We start from the raw sequence: 8,137 nt of genomic DNA, 5'->3' as shown, positions 1-8,137 counted from the left end.
AAAATAAATAAAAATGAAAATGTATATGAAACTGAGACTCAGATTATTAGAAAAAAAAAAAAAAGATTAAAAAAAAAAAAAAGATGGTTTAAAAGTACTAAAGCTACATTATTATGTTAAAAATTACAGATGAACTGAGATTACTGCATTTGGATCTTCAGCAAGTCGAACTTCTTCAGAAACACATTTATTCATTAGTGGAAAAAAAAATAATAAAAAAATAAAGCTGACTATAAAAAAGCTGCCTTGTGAAAAAAAGGCAGACATTTTCCCAAGTTGCTCCTGCAGCCAGAGAGACATTAAGGCCAGTGTATAATGTGCATTTGAGTGACTATATACAGTGTGACCATATAATCCAAAAAGGGTTAACTGAAATTTAATGAGGTGAAAAAGTATAGTGGTACACATCAAAAAGCTACAAAAACTCTCATAACTTGTGTGGCCTATTGATGACAACTAAGAACTAAGCTTTCCATAGTATCACCCCTAACGTAGCCATTTGGTGGTCTGCAGCACAATTCTCATTGATTTCAGCTATAGTTATCACTGCTCATCATTCCTGTCGAAGAACTATCAGGGTTTCCAATATGTCTCTGTAACATACAGACTAAATTAAGTTAGTCTGTATTAATTAAGTTAGTGGTTAAGTACCACTGTTCAGTTCATTTCATTTTATTATACCAGAGAAAAGGTGGCCATTCAGGGTGAGGAGCTAACATATGTAAAAATACTATTTCCACGACTCGAGAAAGTCAAGTTTTCAAATTTCAAGTGCGTGTACAAATTGACAGAAAAGGTCAATCCTTTCCAAAAGCTCCAATCCTTTTGTATCCCACCCCCACCTGCAATCCCCCAAAGAGTGTGAAAAAAATGTTTTTTGAGGAGAAAATGCCAGTCCCAGGTAGGGTCATCACTAAGCAGGATAAAGCCAAAAAAAAAAAAAAAGCCTTAGGCAAGTCAAAGTTGGATTTTGTGTTTGCGTTGTTTTGTTTTAGAAGAAGAAGGGGATTCAAAGTTTATAGAAGGCAGCTAAGAAGCAATCTCCTAAAATGAGTTATTATACAGAACATTACAACTTGGGATTTTATTGTTGCCTGCAGTATTGGGAAATTAGATTCCCTGGGATATATTAATTTATTGTGAGTTACACAAGGAAAGAAAACTAAGATAGTGCATGTTTTTTGAACAATGGTATTTTATAGAACTTTGTTGCCTTTGGGAAACCTTAACTTTGTGTTAAAAGTTCTTCTAATATCCAATGGCATCGGGAGAGGTTAGAGAACCTTTGAGGCAGGAACAAATCTGAGCTACTGCTCAGAGCTACATTGTGAAACCAAGAAACTAGATTTTACTGAGCCACTGTAATAAAATGCTTCTCAGATATCACGTATTTTGACATTCACTGTGTAAAAGATTCTCCCCTTAATCTTCATTTCTTTTTGATTTAACGACCTGTAAAAACAGCAATAGGTTCAAGGAATCCTATATTTATTATCTACATATTTCACCTATTCCTGCTGACAACATGTCAGGTTTATATACGCAATGGCTGTAGTCTTCTTGGAATTGGATTTTGATTAAACAAACACAAGCTATTGACTGTTATTTGGCCTCAGAGCATATGTACTTCTTGACTAGCCATGTGAAGGGAAGCTGAAACAAAAACTAGCTGTAGTTTTACAGAAGAACAATTCTTCAGAATTTCCAAGATGAACTTCACATTTAGAATACACAGCGAGTGCTTATTCCCATACAACATGTCACATGGAGGAGCAAACAGAAATTATGACAAACATCAAACTAAATGCAGCAACTTTACCTGAAACAAACCTTGTGTATTGTCATCAGTTTTAAATAAGCAAAGGAAATTCGTTAATGGAAAATTAATTTGATTCTAAAAAGTAACTTGCATGTTATAGAAGAATACCATTTGGACAAATTTTTGCAACAGACTTGAACTTGGCAGTTTGGCCACTTCTGATGTAAACAGAGCCTGGACATCTAAAGTCAGTTATCTCAGAATAGTTAGGGTGTGACTGGGGTATCAAAGAAACGATCCTTTCTCCAGTGCTGACACACCAACCTAGTTTACATGTATATTCCAAGGCTGTTATTCTTCACTGCTCTCTGTAATGTCTCATTGTAACCTGCGTAGTATTCAAGTGTAATTTTGTCATCATGTGCTCACTCAGAGAGAAGAACAGAGGATCTGTAGTCACAGTTATGGGAGTTATGGAAGATGACCTTACTGTAGAGGTTAGGGAAGAAAAGGGATTTTTCCTGGCAGAGAGACTGGCGGCGGACAGGGGAGTCATATTTCAAAGTCTATTGAGAGAACAGCAAACTGTCAAAGAATCTGGAAAATTTTACTTATTCATGTTCCACAGCAGCAAAGTGTTAGAGAGTTAATTACACTCACAACTGTAATCTAGTTTAGATCCCTAATACGTCATCCTCATACTCTGTCCATCCCATTGGCCATTTAGTTCATTAACCTTGTTCCAACATCAGATACTCTACAGAAAGTCTAACATACTGTAACAGGGATAATGTATAACTTGATTGCACTTAAGGTGAATTAGTATTCCTTTAACATTTGTTTGAAGAACATCTAGGTGTAAAGAAAACAATTAAGCCTCTTGCATATTTGTTTGCCTCAGCTTCCTGCAATAATAAATTCCAAAGAAATCAATTCCTTTTAACAACTGGAAATTCATTACATTTCTAATGTCACTTCTGTCCCTTTTACATCTGTGCTATTGCTTTCCAAAAATAAATAAATAAATAATAAAATAAATGAAATGAAATGAAATAATAAAAATAAAATAAAATAAAATAAAATAAAATAAAATAAAATAAAATAAAATAAAATAAAATAAAATAAAATAAAATCATTGGTTTGTAGTTTTCAACTTTAAATTGACTCATTGTTATTACGCCATTCCCACCATCAACAAGATGCTTTGACAAAGGGCATTAGAAGAAAAACCGAAGAAAACAGCAGCAGAGATCTGGAGTTCTAAACATTTGTAGCAGATTCACTTAAATAAAGCGAAGAGATATTATAGGAAAAAATGCTGGACTGACTTTTGGGTCATCTCCCAAAAGTGATGGCTTTTATGTTTACTCCATCTCAGTGATCTCTGCTGGGAGGGTTAAGGAGATACAAAACACTGAAAAGAAAAAGACTTTCAGGAAAAGTCAACCAGAAGGTTAATATATGAATAATACTAAAATAATGTTAGGAGTGATTATGACTGCTAGCATCAAGAAGTTAGAATGCATCAAGAATGCATGAAGATAATCACATCTCATTAGTTTTGTACAGTAGTAGGAAAAATAGCCTTGCTTTATGATAATAAAATGTAACAAATGAATTCAAAAAGGTAGTAAATAGCTTATTTGTCTGAGATCTACTCAGAACTAATTATTGTTTTCTTGTTGTTTCCTTTCTGAAGCTAGGAATCTCTGCCCAGGAGAACGATCTGTCCTTTCAGATATCAGATAATGGGGGTTGAAGCTTGATGTAAAAGAATGCATAATTATTTAATTACGTCCTGAGAACATATATGGAATGGAAAATAAGCAGCAAAGAAAACCAGTGCAGGGTGTCTGGCAAGTCTGGAATTCTTATGTACCATCCATATGCTGTAATGTGGTTCATCTTATACTGAATGCATTGTATAGCATTCTAGCCAATGTTTACTGCTTCCTGAAATTACTGCATTTTATTATTTTTCCCTTTGTGTCAAAGATAGTAAATTTAACCTACACAAATCAATTAAATCATATGCTAATAACAGCTGTAAGCAAGAAAGACTAAGTAGCTAATGCAAGCAGATATTAAACAAGTTTTCATGGTATTCTTTAAAATTTAGTTGCATATTAAGATGTAATGCAAGGGCATCATCAGAGCAAAGGATTTTTCAAGCAATTTACTGACCCCATAAGAGAGAATATCTATGTTACACCTATAAAAGAGTTCTGCATGATTTTAACACTGCATTTGAAACTATGATCCCTACATTAACTCCCAACATACTTTATGCAATGTGCTAGCTACAAAGGACTTGGCATTTTTGCTCAAAAACTCCTCTACAATTACTTCCTACAACTAGGAAGTAATTGCAAACAACATTGCAAACATACCTATCAGGTTTAGTGCTGGTGGTGTCACAATAGAGTACTATGTGGTGGCACCATCATTGCTCCATAATGTTAGTCAATATATTCTGCACTGTGTGGTACTGTAGAATTGTCATAGTAGCTTTACTGTGACAAAATTATCCTCAAACAAACCCTCAAGAACAGACGCACAGATAACAAACACTGTTAACATGGAATTTTTCTCTTTCTTTTCAATTTTACTCTTCCCTAAACAGTACCCATAAAAGAAGAAAAACACAGCAGGAAGCATACAGCACAGCAAGAATGCCTCATGTAAGGGGAAGGCAGTTCTGTCAAAACATTGTTTGCCTTTTTCCCATTCTCTGAGTTAATGCATGAAGACAATCACAGACATTTATGGCAATGAACAAATAACCAAAAGAAGAGAACTTAACATCTATTAATAAAGTATTAAACTATTAGCTTCTGCTGTAGTACCTTGTGAAAAACATATCATACTTTGAGTTCTTTTTCTGTCCTCACTTCCCTTTTCTTATCTCTCAGAAATGAAGAAAAGGTAACTTGGCTAAGCTGTTTATGCCTCAGGAAGGCATCTCACTTGTTGAATATTTCCCTGCCAGGCATCTTTTATCTGTGATTGCATACTGTTTCAATGGTCACCTTGTGAGCTTTATGGGTAGGCAATTATGTTTTTATTTTATATTTGCACCACATCTGGAAAACAAAACAAAACAACAAAAACAAAACAAAAAAAAAACATAGTCCCCTACGCTATGATTACCGATCACTACAATGGGAAGGGGTCTTATTGTCATCTTGCTACCTCCTTTGAATAAATTAGTCTTGAGAAAAAGAGAAGATCAGCTGAGAAACTGTAGATTTAGCAGAATCGTGAAGATACAGGCTTGTGAAATATTTTAGAGGCACCAGTAAAGACTACGGATTTATTTTTTCAGCCATTTCTTAATTATTTAGTTTACTTTAAACTTGTTATTATGGCTAAAACTAAAATGTCTTTCTATTATGTTTCAGTGTGGATCTTTTTAACATTTCTGTCCATAAACCCACAAGTAACACTTTAAAAATATTTCACAACATAAATGGTAAACTGTATTCAGCTTCTCGATCCCATTTCTTAATATTTTGAGCCATTTTCCACATACAGAGTCCTAACTTTTATTCCTGGCTACCACAACACTTTTACTGTAGTTAGTGAACTTTAATCAGGAGCTGAGAAGAAGATGCAGACAGTCTGTCACAGCAGAGGTCTAGACAGGTAGAAAAATATAATCACAGCTTACCTTGGGACAGGGAAATAGGTCCATATTTATGCTACCAGGCTTGGAATGAGTTTCAACCACTCTGAATTTGGCACAAAGTTAATAATTCAATTCATTAACTTCATATATTTCTGGGGCTGCTAATTTGTTTGTTTTTGTTTAGCAGCTAATGTAGAAGTGAAAGGTTCTCTGAGGTGCACTGTAGCATACATGTACTGTTGCCTCAGCTTGTAGCATGCACCCAATTCACTCTGTGAATGCATAAAAATTCTTCACACAGCAGTGACGGATAGAGGTAGAAGTATCTACTCCATTTAAATTCCTAAAAACAGCAACCTCTAAAAGCCTCTGCCAAGAGAATGCATTATTAGATGGGGGCTATATCACTAAGAGAAATCAATGTCCCAGCATATTAACACAGTACAATTTTCCTAGTGGGAACAAATAAATAAATAAAAGCAGCATAGTTATTTTACTTAAACATTCTTTTCAGCAAAAAAACTCTTCAGAAGAAATGCAGAGCCTCACAACTGAGAATATAAGTACTTACAAATAATTTTCAGATTCATCTATATATGAGCTAAGCAACAAGTTTCTCTTTCAGTGATTCACTTTTACATGTATATCTTCTATCATTCTTCTAAAAGCCATAAGAACAGAATACATTTGAAGCACTTGTAAAATTTTACTGAAAATGGCCAGTAAAACTGAAGTATAGTAAAAGCTTAGGAAAAGGAAGCTGTGTTCTGATACCCCAGGTCTGAGTGCTCCCACAGAAGGGAGATTTGTATTTTTTTCCAGTGAACATGCAGCACCTTTGGGAACAGAAGCAGTCATTGGATGTCCTAGGTTTTCACAGATAACACCACACAGCTAAAGTTTTTGCTACTAAACTTTGCATAACTGAAAATTCCTGCTTTGGATTTTGTAGCTACCTGTGATTACCCAGTATGTTTTAGCAACCTTTTCTTTCTCTACCTGGTCTGAGCAGTGTAAGACCCTTTTGGCTTAACTCAATTACTTACTTATTTTAAAGTTTACTTTTGCATAAAACACTCCTAGCAAGATACTCCATAAAAAGCATGTTGCTGCCATATTTCCAGTGCAGTCTGAACTCACTATAGGAGCTGTTTATATGATTTTTAATCTGGATTTTAATTCTTTGTAGCCAAATGTTGACACCTTTTTTTTTTTTTTTTTTTCTGGACAAAAAATGAACGACATGTTTAACTCTTTTTCTGGGTCTGGGCTGATCAGCACTTCTGGAGATAGTCTAGGAAGAACAAGAGTGTTGTTTTACTTAAGTGACAGAGCATTATGATAACAAATGTAAAAACTGACTGAAAAAAAGTCTAAAGATGACTTAGACCTATTGAGCTATAGCATGTCTTTTTTGTTGTCTGTGAAAAAGTACACTGAATATTAGTGAAAGTGCGATAGGGCCTTTACATGAGTGAAGATCTTACTTGGTGACTGTGCTAGTGATTTAGTTTCTGAAGCATTCAGGAAATACAGGAAACATAATATTACCACCAAGTATTGGGTGGTTTTTTTTTGTTTTTGTTTGGTTGGTTCCACCAAGAGAAATGAGAAAGCTCAGGAAATAGTAAATAATTGAAGCGTCTCTCTGGTATTCCAAAAAAAAAAAAACAAAAAAAAAACTGTTACAGGGATTGTAGTCTAAAACCAGCACAAAACCTTAATGGAAATGGACTTCTTAATCTCTTATGCCTCAGATGGAAATTTGACAAGTGTATATTTTGGAATCTCTCTAACAGGTAAAAGTTTTTTCTTTGTATATAGTAGTAGAAGCATTTCTGAGTTGATTTCTGATTACTGAATCAGGCAGAGAACTCTGAAGAGCTTTTGTATTGATGAAAAGATTAACCTTTTTTTTTTTCCTCTGTTAGAAACCTTGTCAGTGCAGCTGAAGAACTTCATATAAGAACATCTAAAATGACAGTAAAACCCATCAGAAGTAAAAAAAAAAAAAATAATAATAATAATCAGGACTGCAAAATCAAATCTGTAGCTTCCTGTTTCTTAACAATCACACTCACTTTTAAAATACCAGTTTAGGAATGATGGAAAGTGAAGTTTCTTCACTTCATCACCAAAAAAAAAGATTAGGAAAGTCTCCAAAGCAGCAGTAGCAAGAAAGCAGTTTTATAATATTGATAACATCTAGCCACAATGTTATTAACCAGTATGCTTTCTTACAAATACTCCTTGTCTATAAGAAATGTGAAATTTATGGTTCCTAGGGAAAATATTGCAGACAAAACAAAAACAAACAAATAGAAATAAAAATGATAAAGAATCCAGGACTTCATGCTAATCTCAGTATTTCAACCTCTAGAGTTGTTCAAGATTTGTCACTCATCCTGTACTTTGTGACTTTAGCACTATTCTCTCCCCTGCATCATTGGATAACACGGAAAAAGCAGAACTGCTTAAGAGCATGCTCTTATTTGGTGGAGGAAACAGCTATAAGCTTATTCAAGATTTCATATATAGTAACCTTGTGTTTTAACCCCAGCTCAGTGCCACACAGCTGCTTGCTCACTCTACCCAGGTGTAATAAGGGAGAGAAACAGAGAGGTAAAAGTGTGAGAAATCATGGGTTGAAATATAGACTAATAAAGACTGAAGACTATTAGGTAAAGCAAAAGCCACATGCATAGGCAGAGCCAAACCAGGAATCCATTTGCTGTTTCCCATTGGCAGGC

Source organism: Aythya fuligula, chromosome 2 (genome assembly GCF_009819795.1).
Source record: "Aythya fuligula isolate bAytFul2 chromosome 2, bAytFul2.pri, whole genome shotgun sequence".
Lineage (NCBI taxonomy): Eukaryota > Metazoa > Chordata > Aves > Anseriformes > Anatidae > Aythya > Aythya fuligula.
This window is presented reverse-complemented; position numbering follows the sequence as displayed.